The sequence below is a fragment of the Gorilla gorilla genome, chromosome 8, assembly GCF_029281585.2.
Source record: "Gorilla gorilla gorilla isolate KB3781 chromosome 8, NHGRI_mGorGor1-v2.1_pri, whole genome shotgun sequence".
NCBI classification, from domain to species: domain Eukaryota; kingdom Metazoa; phylum Chordata; class Mammalia; order Primates; family Hominidae; genus Gorilla; species Gorilla gorilla.
Window position 1 is genome coordinate 88,063,625 of NC_073232.2, and position 16,542 is coordinate 88,080,166.

The window sequence follows — 16,542 nt, forward strand, 5'->3', positions numbered from 1 at the left end:
AAAAGCAGTCATGCAAAGATGGGATGGAAAACAGTGAAGAAGATACCCATACACTGTGGTCAGTATTTTAGAGCTAAGTCCATATTTTGGACTTCCTAAGTCCCTCTGTTTCTTGCATAATTTGTGCCTGGTTGTATGAAACTTGAGACAGATTAGTGGTTATGGCTGTGGGTTCTGAAGTATGAAGTCTGGAATCTTGACTGTGTTACTCAGCAGCTGTGTGACATGGGCACTTAACCTACTTACCTTGTGTTTAAAATGGGGATAGTAACAGTTCTTATCTAGTTGCAAGAATTCAAGGAAATAATGCAATGCTTGGCACAGAATCAATACTCAGGAAATATTAGGAATTATATTTCTTTCACTTTTATTTTCCCCATACATTAAGTACTCTGTTTTGTCTTAATTCAGCTTTTCTTAGCTTGCTAAGCAGGACCAAGGGAAGAGATGTGTGTATTGACATAGAGGGCTCTGGAAGCCAGATTGCTATGGCCAGCAGATATCAAAGAGAAAGAATCACAAGGGGGAACTGAAAGCCCAAGGGCCATAGTGGAGGGCCTCAGTGCTTCCAGTGCTAAACCTCCAAGGTCCAGGGTTTTATTTTCTTTAAAAAAGCAGTTCCTCTCTTTAATAACAACACTTTTGGCCCTAGCTTCTCACTTCCCGTCTAGGTCAAATTCCAGTTTGTTATAGAAAGTTGACTGAACGTGAGTGGTATTTTCCCACAAATTTCTACTAGCCATTCCTTGAGACTGTGATCCTTGCTTGGGTACCTTTACTGTTGGCCATCTTTTGTTCACTGTGTTTACTTTTTTCCTGCATCTAGGAAAACAACGACTTTTTTTTTTTGAATACTTGAGATTTCAAGAGAAAGTATATTGAACAATACGATGAGAAGACTATATTCTACAATGCCATCTTTCAGAGGCAAAAGTATCTATAGTAAAAACATTTAATACATTTGGTGTATGCTTCTTACCCATTTCCACTCCAAAAAATAACAGATGACATGTACCTGTGAAACACTCCCATAAGGTATACCTAGAAACTCACTTAAAAAAAATTACGATTTTTAGAAATGATATATATAAAACATTTTATAAGCATGTAAACTATTAACAATTTAAAGGTTTCTTAAAATTGTTTTGCAAGGAAAAACATAAATATCACTGTTTTAAAAATATGCAGAACTTTAAAAAATGTTAATTTTTCTATACCTCTGCTCTACAGAAAAACCTTATTGTTACAATTATGGTACAGCCTTTACAAATTTCTTTTACATCATTTGATAATAACTAATATTCAGATAAAATATACAAATATTTTTTTCAAATCAGAACATTTAAAAACACGTAGATTTTTCTGGAATAATAAACGTTTTTATTTTTAACCAGCTCAGATCTCGAATTAAAGCCTAATATTCCCATCATCACTCTTTCCTATAAAAATAAGACAGCACTTTCAATGAGAGTGGAAATAAACCATTGTTTCAGGTTTTACTTACAACTGGAGCTGCCTTGCAAAATCCCTGCCCTGGCCATCTGCCATGGTTCCAAATAAGTTTGTAAAAGTGAATCTTGCCATTTTCAATACTTCCTCCTTTGGGTCTATTTATTCCGAAGCCTGTTTTTCTCATTCTTTTAATTTTTTTTCCCCCAAGACGGATTTGTCTGAGACACTTTTTTGCCATAACATTTGTTTTTTCTGCTTACGAGAGTGTAAGAATTCCACAAGCCAAATGTTAGTATTTTGTTGTCAGTTCTTTAAGCCTTCATTTTTTCCGTCTATCGAGCCCTTTTTTTAACCAGAACTCATTGTTTCTGAGGGTATAAAAGAGCAAAGAGGCCGGGCGCGGCGGCTCACACCTGTAATCCCAGCACCTTGAGAGGCCGAGGCGGGTGGATCACGAGGTCAAGAGATGGAGACCATCCTGGCCAACATGGTGAAAACCTGTCTCTACTAAAACATAAAAATTAGCCGGCTGTGGTGGCGCGCGCCTGTAATCCCAGCTACTCAGGAGGCTGAGGCAAGAAAATCGCTTGAACCCGGGAGGCAGGGGGTAATGTGAGTTGAGATCGCGCCACTGCACTCCAGCCTGGGAGACAGAGAAACACTCTGTCTCAAAAAAAAAAAAAAAAAAAAAAAGTGGGGAGCAGAGAGCCGGACTTGGACACGGGAAAGTATCGTGACATGAGTGGGTCGGGGGCTGGAAAGTTTGCCCAGGCGAAGAAGTGAACATGTTTATCCGGATCACCGTTTGTTAAATGAACAGCAACCCATAGGTAGCTTCACCGAGCCGAAACGGGAAAGGCGGCAGGCAAGGGAGAAGCTAAAATCTGCAAGAAACGGGCTGGGCTGGATGCGGCGCCAGGGCAAGAAGGGCAGGTGGGGGCCCGCGGGAGCCGGGAGCCAAGGGCCGGAGCCGGAAGGGCGGGACCCAGGGGCAAGGCCTAAGTGGGCGTGGGAGTGGCATAGCCAAGAGATGGGCGGGGCCTGCTCGGGGTCTGGGCGGAGTCTAGCGGGAGCCGCGTCGAGCCGGGGAGGAGCGAGGGACCCTGGGAGAGCTGTCTTTTCAGGGCTGAGGACCCGCCGGCACCTGATGGAGAGCAAATGGCTGTTTCCACACGTGGAGAACTTTTAACGAACACGTGAGGAAGGCGGGCAATGTCTGTGGAAAAACTACCTCACAACCCAAGCGTCTTACTCCAGCCCCCAGGGCGACAGCTTGTTTACGGTGTTTCTGAATGTCTCCGTCCCCTTTTGTCGGCCCCTCCTCCTCCTCTAACCCCGACTTCAGGCTTTGAGTGAGGCTTTGGTAGAGCAGCCGCCGCCGCAGGCGCCCCGGCCGGCGAAGCCCACCGGCATGCGGGCGCAGAGGCCGTCTGCGCCTGCGCGGGGTGTCTGCTACGGGGAGGTGCGTGGAGCTCGAGGGCGTGGAGCTCGGGGCGTGTCTCCCGCCGCGGCGCCGGGGGCGGGGCGAGGGCGGAGCCTGGGGGCCTAGCGGCCCGCGCCCGGTGGCCTGACCACCCCGAACGCTGGGCCCGTGACGTCACCCCGCCGTGACGCGCACGCTGTAGGAAAACTGTAAGTTTACGAGGATTCCTGCAGCTCCTAGGGCTTGCGGGGCCCGCTGGCAGCTGGCAGTCCCGGCGGTGGTGGTGGCTGTGGGGGCGTCAGTTCCTTGGGGAGTCGCCGATTGTGGCGAAGGGACAGGTGTCTGCTCAGAGTGGCAGCGCGCCCTGCTGGGCGGGAGGGACCTGGGGTGCGGGAGGCGAGGCCGCGCCCCGTGGGGCCGGGCCAGCACCTTTTCCCCTGGGGCGGGGAGCGTCTCCGACCCTGGGAGCGAGGCCTTAGAAGGGGCGGAAAGTCCAAATGGAGAGTCCCTTTTTTTCTTCCGTGATAAAGGGACTTAGATTCCTTTTCTTCCCCCTCTCAGCCTTGGAGTTTGACATGTTAAGTAGGGGATGGAGGCTTCCTCTCAGAGAATAGGAATCCTATGTCCTGGCCATTGGGATCCCACAAGTGACCAAGTCGTCGTGGACACATTTATAAGATAACCAGTTGCTGCCTCAGTTTTCTTTTTGTGTAAAAGGGAGGTACAGCAGCCTCTGGCCTCCCTAATGGTTGTTCCCACAGCACTAGGAACACGTGAGATAACACAAGTGTGTAAATTTGCTAGGAGAAAGCTTATACACAGACACTTGGTTATTCTGAGGAATGTGGTAGCCACTGGCTATTTGACCAGGAATCTTGTAGAAGGGGAACTTTTTCACTGTTTTGCCTCCCCCCGACAACCTTCCCTCCATCTGATCCTATACCACACTGAAGCCTGTTGGGTGATCGAACTGTTGTCACTAAACTTGATAGAATGGGGATCCCAAGAAATAACAGGTATCGTTAGCACGGTATTCTTGGCAATTACAATGCCCCCCTTGTCTGGGTTTTGCAGAGGAAGCTTTCAGTGTGCTGGAACTAGCACATTATAGACAACACAGACTCACAGAGTTTTAAGGATTGCTGTATCGATTTGGAATATCCAATCATCGTATCTGACTGCTTGAATATTTTGGTCAAGGGGTACTACATTATCGATTAGTTATTACTAGACTATAATGCCTCTCAAACTCCGGGACTAGTATTCTTCAGGAACTTTGAAGGGAAGAATACTGTGCACACTTCAGGGTGTATTTATACACGAGCTCGAGAGTTCACATTTCTGTAAATTCATTTCAGGAGTGTGATATCTTTTCATCCGGGCGGGAGGAGCCTTTGAATCAGAAAGCAGGGCTTCTAATTTTTGTTCTATTCGTTAACTAGCTTCGTGTCCAAGGACAAGTCACGCAAACTTGGAACTTTGTTTTTCTTATCTAAAATGAGAGCCGATGGTTTATCTGTTGTTGGTTTTTCCAGGATCAAATGAGATCACGAGTGTGCAAATGAAAGGCTAAGTGTGCTATTGTTATTAGGAGATTCGCATTGGTCCCCTAGCCTGGATGAGATGTGAGTCAGAAATCTCTGGAAATAGAGCAGCAAAGAAGACAGCCTCCAACCTAGCAGGGCTCATATTGCAGTGGGAAATAGACAACGAACAATACGTGCATAATGTAATTTCAGGTAGTCATAAGTGCAGTGAAGGGAAGGAAGAAAGGACAGTGGGGGAACAGGGAAGGTTGTTTTTGGTGGGATCTGTCAGGAAAAGCCATTCAAAGGCAGGGACACTTGAAGTGTGAGGGAAAGAGCCTGAGGTAAGAACATTTCAGAGAGGAATAATTAATAGCAAAGAGCACTTAAAAAAAGTAGAGCTTACCATATGTAAGGCACTATTCTGAACACTAAATTAAATTTTTACAAGTCTTTTGATATAACCTAGTATCTCCCTTTCATAGATGAGGCAACTGACACACAGAAAGGTTAAGAATTTGCCAAAGTTGCACAGCTAAAACGTGGTAGAGACTATTTGAACGTGGGCAGTCTGACTTCAGAGTCCAGGCTCCAGGTGACTGTATTTTCGGCCTCACAGCAGGAACAGCACAGGACAATGCTCTGAGGTGGTCCAGACAGAGTGAGAGTGTTTAGAGCACAGCAGGGAAGGGGGAAAGTAGTGGCCAATGATGGTCAAGGGCCAGGCAGGCCGTGGGGTCCCTTGTAGGCTGTGGTGAAGTAAAGATGTTGTTCTAACTGTGATGGAAAACCATTGGAAGGTTTGCATCAAGGGACTGGTGTCTGATTTAAGTTTTATTGTATCGAGAATTAACTGTAGATTAGAGTGGGTCGGATGGAGTGAAAATCGGGAGAAAGCTGCTGTGCCCTGCAGGTGAAATGATGGTGGTTTGGGCTGAGGGAGGTAGTTGTGGAGATGATGGTAGGCGGTAGAATTGGTGATACGTTTTGAAGGTAGAGCTGACGGGAAACGAGCTGATGTGGAATTTGAAGAAAAGGGAGAAGTGATGATTTTTTAGGTTTAGGCTGGAACAGCTAGAAGTATAGTGGTGCTGTTTACTGAGGAAAATTACAAATTTAGTTTTGCACAAGTTCTAAATGCCTGTTAGACATAGTCATAACAACAGTGCTAGTAAAAATAGTATTATGTAAGTGTAAACTGAGTCCCAGGCAGGGTTTTAAGTACTTTAACCTATATTAATTCATTTAATCATCATAAGAATTATGTGTGCAAGGAACCATTATTGTCCCCATTTTACAGCACGAGAAAATAGAGGCAAAAGGAGGTTATAAGTGACTTGTCTGAAGTCACCCAGCTTGTGAGTGATGTAGCTAGGATTCAAACCTAAGCAGTGTGGCTTTGGAGTCCATGCATTGAATCCCTGTAACCACCTCCGAATGAACATGTTGAGTATGTATGCCTGTGAATATGGAACTCAGGGGAGTGGTCAGGGTTGGAGATACCCATTTATTTTTCTGAAGAGGAAGCATGCTTTTGTTTTTCATCCAAGCTTTGGTTGTCTGTGGGAGAAAGATTATAGGCAGTGGGACTGTGCTAACTGGTCTTTGATTACGACCTGACTGGGTTCATGCAGCCAGTATCTGGTATTCCCCACTGTAGGTTCCGTAGGGGCAAGGTCTGTCTCTTTGACTTCTCTATCTCTAGTCCCTAATCCAGTGCCTGCTGTGTAGTAGATGTTAGGGATGACTTTATATAATGGGCATTTGGTTGGGTTTTGGAAGTTCAGAGATGAATAAAACATAGTTCTTTACCTTAGAGGAGCAGAGTATGAGGAAAAACCTGTGGGAATAAAATTAGAGTAGACTAAATGCATAAATACATGCCGATTAGTTCATTTGGGTTTTCTGCACCCTCCCCTCCCCAGCTTCCATGACTTGTGAGATGGGGCATGAAAAGGGCAAAGGGGCAAAAGAATGCCTAAGCTGTTGCAGGATGAAGTTGAGGCTCCCCAAGAGTCCTTTTCCACAAAAGAATTACTCAAAATCATGCATATTTTACTATATTTGCATTAGCTTTATTTGGCAATGATAGAATTTTTACCAAATGAAATAAATTCTGATATTTGACTATCCTTTTGAAGTGATGAGTTTTTCCAGTTCTGTTACCTCAGTGTTGACAGGGCTCACCAGAGAAATAAGGGAGTTGGCTTGAAATGTTGCAGCTTGCATAATAGAGGGTGATGGAGGGGTTGGGTGAAGTATTCAGGCAGGTTTCCACCGGTTTAAGCGTGTCATGCTGAAGTTCCACCTATTGGAATAAGTTTGAGTTTCTTTGCTGACCATCTCTAACATTGACATGTATTTTTTTTTGTCATAGAAAGGGGATCTGGTGATATATATTGTAGGTGGAATTGCAGATTACATCTCGTATAGCTGGATCATTGTAGAACATGGAGACTAGAACGATACAAACAAAAGAAGATGTGTCTTGTTCCTGTAGATCTTTCATGGCATACCATAACCTCAACAATTGTCACAATTTTGTTACTTCCTAACATGAGTATTTCAAATTTAAACCATGTAACAATTATATAAAATTGCACTGCCGTAGATTTTATGGTTAATTTCAGAATTTTTAAAAATATATAAAATTATATTTTGTTTTAAGCTTTCATTGGGAAAGTATCTAAATAACCAGATCTATGATTACTCTAAACAGAAGCCCTCTACTAACATAAATGTAAAGGGGTGCCATCTCATTTTGTAGTTCACAACGTTTTAAATCTGCTCTTGTAGCTTCCCTACATTTAATGGAGTTGAAATGATTAGTCTTTATTTACACCACATTTGCAGTTAGTTTCCCAGGAACATCAGATACCCATATATGGTATAAAGTAAAATTGCATAGTCAATAGCCTATTGATGCTCAGGTGTTATTGACTTTTAAGTTCAGGCACAGTGAGGGCAGGTTGATGGTTATTTAATTGTGTCAGGTAGCTCCCAGCAGAGGGGGAGTGATGGTAAGTTCTATTTGAAAACAACAGGACCCTCTGTTTCTAACACTGACCATGCGAAATATAACATCCTAGGTAGTAAATAAAATTCAGATTCCTTTTAAAATTTACATTTGCACAAGCAAATTTTAAACTATTTTATGAGTACTTTTATATATATGAAGATTTATTGTTGAAAACAGTGTGTCTAGCCCAGTGATAGTACATACTGAGCATTTAAATATAATTCTTTTTTTAATTAAATTTATTTTTTAAATTATACTTTAAGTTCTAGGGTACATGAGCACAACATGCAGGTTTGTTACATATGTATACATGTCCCATGTTGGTGTGCTGCACCCATTAACTTGTCATTTACATTAGGTATGTCTCCTAATGCTATCCCTTCCCCCTCCCCCGACCCCACGACAGGCACTGGTATGTGATGTTCCCCACCCTGTGTCCAAGTGTTCTCATTGTTCAATTCCCACCTATGAGTGAGAACATGTGGTGTTTGGTTTTCTGTCCTTGTGAAAGTTTGCTCAGAATGATGGTTTCTAGCTTCATCCATGTCTCTACAAAGGACATGAACTCATCCTTTTTTATGGCTGCATAGTATTCCATGGTGTATATGTGCCACATTTTCTTAATCCAGTCTATCATTGATGGACATTTGGGTTGGTTCCAAGTCTTTGCTATTGTGAATAGTGCCACAATAAACATACGTGTGCATGTCTCTTTATGGCAGCATGGTTTATAATCCTTTGGGTATATACCCAGTCATGGGATGGCTGGGCCAAATGGTATTTCTAGTTCTAGATCCTTGAGGAATCGCCACACTGTCTTCCACAATGTTTGAACTAGTTTACAGTCCCACCAACAATGTAAAAGTGTTCCTATTTCTCCACATCCTCTCCAGCACCTGTTGTTTCCTGACTTTTTAATGATCGCCAATCTAACTGGTGTGAAATGGTATCCCATTGTGGTTTTGATTTGCATTTCTCTGATGGCCAGTGATGATGAGCATTTTTTCATGTGTCTGTTGGCCGCATAAATGTCTTCTTTTGAGAAGTGTCTGTTCATATCCTTTGCGCACTTGTTGATGGAGTTGTTTGATTTTTTCTTGTAAATTTGTTTAAGTTCTTTGTAGATGGTGGATATTAGCCCTTGTCAGATGGGTAGATTGCAAAAATTTTCTCCCATTCTGTAGATTGCCTGTTCACTCTGATGGTAGTTTCTTTTGCTGTGCAGAAGCTCTTTAGTTTAATTAGATCCCATTTGTCAGTTTTGGCTTTTGTTGCCATTGCTTTTGGTGTTTTAGACATGAAGTCCTTGCCCATGCCTATGTCCTGAATGGTATTGCCTAGGTTTTCTTCCAGAGTTTTTATGGTTTTAGGTCTAACATGTAAGTCTTTAATCCATCTTCAGTTAATTTTGGTATAAAGTGTAAGGAAGGAATCCAGTTTCAGCTTTCTCCATATGGCTAGCCAGTTTTCCCAGCACCGTTTATTAAATAGGGAGTCCTTTCCCCATTTCTTCTTTTTGTCAAAATTCTACTTCTTGCAGTCACTGTTATTTTTGCATTATTATCTTCAACTCATATATATTTGTAGTAGTAGCTGGATGCTTGTGTACTTTACACTGTAAATGTTTGAATATATTTAAATAATTTATATAAGTAGCACTTATTTTTGCTTCATTTCACATTTGGTTGCTTAGAAACTAAAATCTTTAGGTTTGATTTTAACACATTACACTAATGGCTAATAATTAGTAAGTCTAGGTGGAGACTAAGCTTTAGTGACAGGTTAACCAAGTTTTAACCCCAAAAGAACACCCAGAAGAAAATTCTTAGGGAATAGTAAGCAAAACCAGTATGTCGATGAAAGGAATAATTTAACCATAACTACGTAGCTATTATTCTTCAAGTTGTTACCATTCTACAGGGAGTATTTTCTTATTTGGTTCTTAAATTGCAAAGCTATTAATTTCAGTCTGCATTGCAAGCCACCAAGCAGTGTGAAATAAATACTGGAAGATGATACTGTGAAGAATCTGAACTCAGAATGATTTTTTACTTTCCAACACACTCTGGGGACATTTGGCAATGTCTAGAAAACATTTTTGGTTGTCACATTTGTGTGTGGGGGCATTACTCCTAGCATCTAGTGGATTGAGGCCATTATAGCATGTCACTGAATGTCTCACAATGTACAAGATAACTTCTCAACAACAGAAAATTATCCAGTTCAAAATGTCAGTATTCCTGATGTTGAGAAATTCTGTAATATCTTTTCTTCCTTCACTCCCTCCTTCCTTCTGTTCCTCCTTTTTTATTTTTTATTTTTTTTTTGCTTTAGAAATGGAGGTGGTAGTTTTAAGTGGCAAATGCCTGACTTGGACAAAGGATTGTGTTGTACTGCTTTTAGTTTGTTGGATAGCTGAGCTAATTTGGTTCATGTACTGAATGGGAAATAATTCTTGGAGCTAATAATAGTAGCCTTGAATTTTTTTGGTTGCTAGTGTGTCTAGTGGTTTTGTATTTGTTTTTGGCTATGAATATTTTTCTTACTAAAATTAATTTAATCTGGACTTTATATAATCCTGGATTGTAACAGGTTTCCTAGTGTGAATTCCCTTTATTGTTGTATATGTTAAATTAGCTATTTCACAGTTTCATGGTTTATATCTATCAAAATCCTTTTCACATTAATTTTCATTTTTGATTGTTACAAACAGCCCATAAAATGTGTAGGGCATGCATTATCCTCACTATTAGACCAATGAAGAAACAGACTTAGGTTAAATGACTTTCCATATGTGTTAGCAAGTTAGTGATGAAAGCAAATCTAGAACTTTATACCTAGGAATCTTTTTTTTTTTTTTTTTTTGAGACAGAGTCTCGCTCTGTCGCCCAGGCTGGAGCGCAGTGGCGCGATCTCGGCTCACTGCAAGCTCCGCCTCCCGGGTTCACGCCATTCTCTTGCCTCAGCCTCCCTAGTAGCTAGGACTGCAGGCACCCGCCACCAAGCCCGGCTAATTTTTTGTATTTTTTTAGTAGAGGCGGGGTTTCACCGTGTTAGCCAGGATGGTCTCGATCTCCTGACCTCGTGATCCGCCCGCCTTCGCCTCCCAAAGTGCTGGGATTACAGGCATAAGCCACTGCGCTCGGCCATACCTAGGAATCTTTTAAAGTTACCAGTTATTGTTATCCCATTTAATCTTCTTGACAGTACTGTGAAATAGAGTTATTACTCTCATTTTATAGAAAAGGAAGTTGGTTTAGAGATATTAAATAACCTATTCAGTGCCACCCAACTCATAATGTAGTTTGGCTGTTTCCACTGAGCTATTCTGCGTCTTCAGATATTCTCCAATAAATAAATCTGACAGTTTCTGGATAAATTCACAGAATCTTTGCCTAACTTAATTAGGTTTCTTGACACTCATGTTGCCACTTGAATCATTGGTAATTCAGTGTTTGTAAGCCTATTCTAATTTGACTTAAGTAGAAACTTACCTGAGTTTTGGTAAACCATACTTGCTGGGTAGGGGAGAACCGTGCTTGCAGAAGACAGTCCTTTAAACAGGCAGAGACGTTTTTATGTAGGGTTTTGAGGAAGCACAGAGTTTGAGATTGGCTGATTTTGAAAAGTGCAAAAATTTAAGGATTAGCCAGCTTTAAACTTAGAGTTTAGAGACTGACCGGCTTTGAGGAGCAAAGGTACTGAAGCGGGACAGTTGCTGATTGGCTTACTTTGTTGGCAAAGTGCTTAAGTGGAAAGATTGAGTAGACTTTAAGGATGGATTGACTGGGGTAGATTTAAAACTGGTTTTGTGGTTACTTGTTTCCAGCTTAGGACTAGAGCCAAAGAACAATCTTTTCCTTTCTTGAAGTTGAAGAATACGTACTTTTTATGTCAAACATGTTAATGTTAGCTATGGCGCTAATATAACATACTTTTGATTTTGCTTTTCTTCTGAAACTAAAAGAAAAATGGATGTACAAATATCACTTGTTTTCTGTCTGTCAATTTCAGGACAATATATTTGGAACCCAGGCTGCCTCAAGGATTATTTTTATATGTAGTTCAACAGGTAATATATTATTTGTGGAAATATATTAATGCTTTAAAAATTATGGTGAAGGCTGTGCTGTCTATGGTGAAGGTTATGTCTATTTTTTTTCTCTTTTGGGAGTGTGTTATATTGTGTGCCTGCCACAATTAGTCTTGATAGATGCCGAATTATAGACCTAGAAGTGTGTTGTTTTTGCTGTTATTAGAGATACATCTGGAAGTGATTACTTTTTGAATGTTACTTGGAAAGTATTCTTATCAACATTATGAAGGATTAGTGATTATATTGCATATATTTTATAGAACAAGGCAAGCAAAATATTTTAGTATTTGCAAATCGTGTTACTATAATTATTAGATCATAGTACCATTTATATAAAGTATTAGGTTGGTGCAAAAGTAATTGCGGTTTTGGACCGTGAATTTTAAATCATTATAAGTAGGCTCAGACACATCTTTATTAATCAGAGTAGGAAGCATTATAATCAACACATTTTTGCCAATGAGAAATAAGTTTGTTCATTCCTGTAGCTTAAAAATTCATGCTTTGGGATTTGGAAAGCATTTTTTGCTTTCCAAAAACCTGCTGGTTTTGGAAGCATTTTCCTTTCAAATAGTTGTCGAGATGCTTGAAGAAGTGGTAGTTGACAAGAGGTCAGGTGAATATGGTGGATGAGGCAAACTTCATAGCTCAATGCATTCAGCTTTCAAAGCGTTAGTTGTGTGTCGTGCGGTTGGGCATTGTCATGAGGAAGAACTGGGCCCTTTCTGTTGACCAACGCTGGCTGCAGGTGTTGCAGTTTTCAGTGCATCTCATTGATTTGCTGAGTGTACTTCTCAGATGTAATGGTTTCACCAGGATTCAGAAAGCTGTAGTGGGCCAGGTGTGGTGGCTCACGCCTGTAATCCCAGCACTTTGGGAGGCCGAGGTGGGTGGATCACCTGAGGTTAGGAGTTGGAGACCAGCCTGGCCAACATTGCGAAACCCTGTCTCTACTAAAAATACAAAATTGGCCAGGCATGGTGGTGTGCACCTGTAGTTCCAGCTACTTGAGAGGCTGAGGCAGGAGAATTGCTTGAACCTCGGAGGCAGAGGTTGCAGTGAGTTGAGATTGTACCACTGCATTCCAGCCTGGGTGACAGAGTGAGACTCCATTTCAAAAAAAAAAAAAAAAAAAAAAAAAGAAGAAAGCTGTAGTGGATCAGAGCGGCAGCAGGCCACCAAACAGTGACTATGACCTTTTTTTGGTGCAAGTTTGGTTTTGGGAAGTGCTTTGGAGCTTCTGGGTCCAGCCACTGAGCTGGTCGTTGCCAGTTGTCGTATAAAATCCACTTTTTGTCACACGTCACAATCCGATTGAGAAATGGTTCATTATTGTTGTGTAGTATAAGATGGCACTTCAAAATGACAGTTTTAAAAAATTTTCCTTCAGGTCCTGAGGCACCCATTTATTGAGCTTTTTCAACTTTCCAATTTGCTTCAAATGCCAAACGACCATAGAATGGTCAATGTTGAGTTCTTTGGCAGCTTCTCACGTAGCTGTAAGACGATCAACTTCAATGATTGCTCTCAGTTGGTCATTTGTCAACTTCTGATGGCAGGCCAATGATGTTCCTCATTTTTGAGTCTCCTTTGCCAAACTTCTTGAACCACCAATGTATTGTGGTGTAGTTTTTGGTAGTATTTGTTAGTAGTTCCTAGGCCAAATGCGTTGTTGGTGTTGTGAGTTGTCTCTGCTGCTTTATGAACCATTTTGACCCCGAATAAGAAAATCGCTGGAATTTGCTATTTGTCTAACATCATTTCCATAGTCTAAAATAAATATAAAGTAAACAGCAAATAATAAATCATTAAGAAAAAAAAACAAAGTGAGAAATGTCCATTAAAATGATATATAGCATAACCACATTTATTTTAAGAATGTATTCCAATATCAAACGGCAAATTCCAACAATGCAAAATCTGCAATGAACGTTTGCACCAACCCAATATTTCAGTTGTTTAACATTTATTTAGAATATTTTTCTTTTTCAGTATGAAATAAAGAACTACTGTACTATCTATAACTACTTACTCTGTGACAAAACATTTTTCTAAATTGATCTTTCACAGTAATATTTTAAATTATTATTTTCCTATGGAGATGTTAAAATAAATTTAGGGCATTCATTATCTTAGAAGTTATAGAAGTCAGAATGAGTTTTTGGTGTAATTTCTTTTTTGTATTGAAGTTTTATTTTTAAATGCCCTAAGTGCTGTCTGTATTTACATATGTAATAAGCTCATAACATGTTAAAAAATGGGTGCTGTTGTAAGCTGAGATTGCGCCACTGCACTCCAGCCTGGGTGACAGAGTGAGAGCCTGTCTCAAAAAAAAAAAGTTGCTGTTGTTTTTATATGCAGCCCCTATTTCCTTCCTTAATCTACAGCTTTTGTGTCATACCTTCATTCCTGCCTTCCAGGTAGGAATAATCCAGTGGTAAAACTATGTGTGATTTAGATATTTTTATGGGAACACTCTTTGAAAATGTAAAGTCTGATTCTTGTCTCTGTTGACAGACCGAATTTCTGACCTGTATGATAGTTAACCTTAAGAGGTTAATCTTAGCCTAGTGTGAAAATTAATACTATAGTTAATATATTATAAAATTATTTATAATATAACATTAACATTATGAACAATAAGTAATATTGTTTTTGACAGAGCTGTTGTTTAACTACTAAAAGATATTCAAACACTGTTATCTTTAACAGTTAAACTTTATAAATTTATACTAAGGAGAAATAAAAAAATCCTTTTTATTTGGGAATGCAACCTCCTTTAAACCATCAGGCCCAGAAAGGAATTTAAAATGTAACAGCAGTCACATCTCATTCCCCCTAGAGCTAAATAATGACTTCTTCAAGCTGCTTGCTATTGGGGCTCCAGACTAACTGACGCCAAGTACCCATAAAATGCCATATACCCTGTAGTTCAACAACGTATATCCAATCACCAAGCAATGTTATTTTTGTAAACCAATGAGAATTTCTGATGAACAGCTTTTGTAATTGCTGCCTCTCCTGATTCGTCCTTTTTTTCTTTAAAAACTTGAGACTCTCTTTTGTTTTCTGGAGCACTCAGCTAGGCAACTTGGAAGTGTGTCCCTGGCTGCAGTCCTCAACCTTTGTGCTTGAATAAACTCTAAACTACAATCTCACCCTTTTGATTATTTTAGGTTCACGCTAAATATGTACTTAAAATTCCTAGGAAAAAATTGATTCCTGAATATGGTTACTAGCATTATCCTTGTTATCTGCAGTATGAAATAAATGGATTTGAAATGTGTTTTTCTCTGTGTACATGCAGTGAATAGTTGGGCTCTTATTTGCCTAGTGATATGATAAAGAATCTTAGGTTAGGTTATCTTTTGTAGTAAAATGGAAAAAAAGAGTTACATGTTCTTCAATAAAAGCCTTATTTTCTAGTCTTTGCTGGTATAATGGGTAAAATGGTAGCTCAAATTTTAATTTGCATTTTTTTAATTACTAGTGAGTGAGAGTGAGATTCTCTTCATTTACTTGTATGGATTTCACTTACAGTTCCAAATTTAGCAAATAAAAATACAGATACCTTGTTAAGGTTGAGTTTCAGGTAAGCAACAAATAAATTTTTAGTGTAAGTATGGGCCATGCAATATGCAGGACACGCTTCTACAAAAAACAATAATTATTTATCTGAAATTCAGATTCAGTGGGGCATCCTGTATATTATCTGGCAAACTTAACTTCACTTTCTGTGAATTGTCTGCCTCTGCCTTTTTGTCAGATTTTCAATTGCACTTTCTATCTTTTGGTTGTTGTTTTTGCAGCAGTTCTTGGCATACACTGGATTTTAATCCCTTGCCTTTTTAGATGTTGCAAACATATTCTTCCAGTCTTTTGCCTATCTTCTAATTTTGTCTGTGGTATCCAATTCATCAAAGTTGACGCCATCAAAATTTTTCCATGTTTATGCTTTTGAGATCTTGAAGAAATCTTTCGTCATCCCAAGGTTGCAAATATGTTATTTAACTTTTTCTTTCATTAGCATTATAGTTTTACCTTTTATACATTGGTTTTTAATACATTTGGTATTTATTTTATGGGAAGAATATTAGGAGATGAGGTTAGAGAGGCAATGAAGGGGCACATTGTGTGAAGACTTGTCGGTCATTGTGAGGACTTTGGTTTTTATGCTAAGTGAAATAGGAAGCCCTGGAGGGTTTGGAACAGAGGGTGCCATTGTCTGAACCGTGCCTTTAAATAAACTCTGATGACTATGGAGAATAGATTGTATGAGAGTGTGGCAAAGACTGCTAATTCTGCTCCAATATCTAATTCCTCCTTTCTTCTACTACCAGAACCCTGTTGGTTTAGCCAGATACATGGCTATGTATGTAGAGACTGTTTTTAAACTCCTCCTGCCAATAAGTATGGCTTTGTGATTAGGTTTGGGCCAGTTAGATAAGAACACAAGTGATATGTGCAAATTCTGAGTTATCTTTGTAAATATAAGGTGCTTGTCCTGAACTTCGTCTGCCCACCCCACTCCCTTTCCCCCTAACTGAAAGCAGCAGCAACTGGAATGGCAACAGTTACCTTGAACCTAAAGATCCCTCTGCCTAGGTTCCTGGATGACCTTCTGGAACAGAACCAATTACTACTCTTCATCTTCTCCCTGGCCATCTGCCTATGTCTCTCTTGTTTCAAGGAAGAGAATAAACTTTCTTGTTTTAGTCACTGGTTTTTGGCATCAGTTTATTACAGCAGTTTAGCCCATAGCCTGTATAGTACAAAAATTGGCACCCGAAGTGGTGTTCCACAATTAAAAAGCTGAAATGTATAGCACTGGTTAAGTGGTTGGTTGACAGACAGTAGAAAACATGTTATAGGCTGGAAAACTGGTGACCCTTATTATGTGGTGGCAAAATGTTCAGTGAGACTGTCACCTCTAATAACTTGGAAGAGAGTCAATTTGTCTACCCAGTTTGTACCTCCAGGGAAGTAGTTAGAAAGAATCAGACTGTTAATATGAGTTGATTAGTCC

General features: G+C 40.1%; 1 protein-coding gene across 38 annotated transcripts in view; it reads left to right on the plus strand.

Moving 5' to 3' along the window:
- The first annotated feature begins 2,501 nt into the window (after window positions 1-2,501).
- ZNF438 (zinc finger protein 438) overlaps window positions 2,502-16,542 on the plus strand; it is a 194,103-nt gene continuing 180,062 nt past the window's right edge. For 19 of the 38 annotated variants that reach the window (XR_008668741.2, XR_010135240.1, XR_010135241.1 and 16 more), the window contains exon 1: window positions 2,521-3,084. The gene's annotated coding sequence lies outside the window, so the exon portion shown is untranslated. Of the gene's footprint in view, window positions 3,085-10,495; window positions 11,493-16,542 lie in introns of those variants that run through there. The other 19 variants (XM_055351967.2, XM_063710232.1, XM_063710230.1 and 16 more) reach the window with 11 other exon arrangements.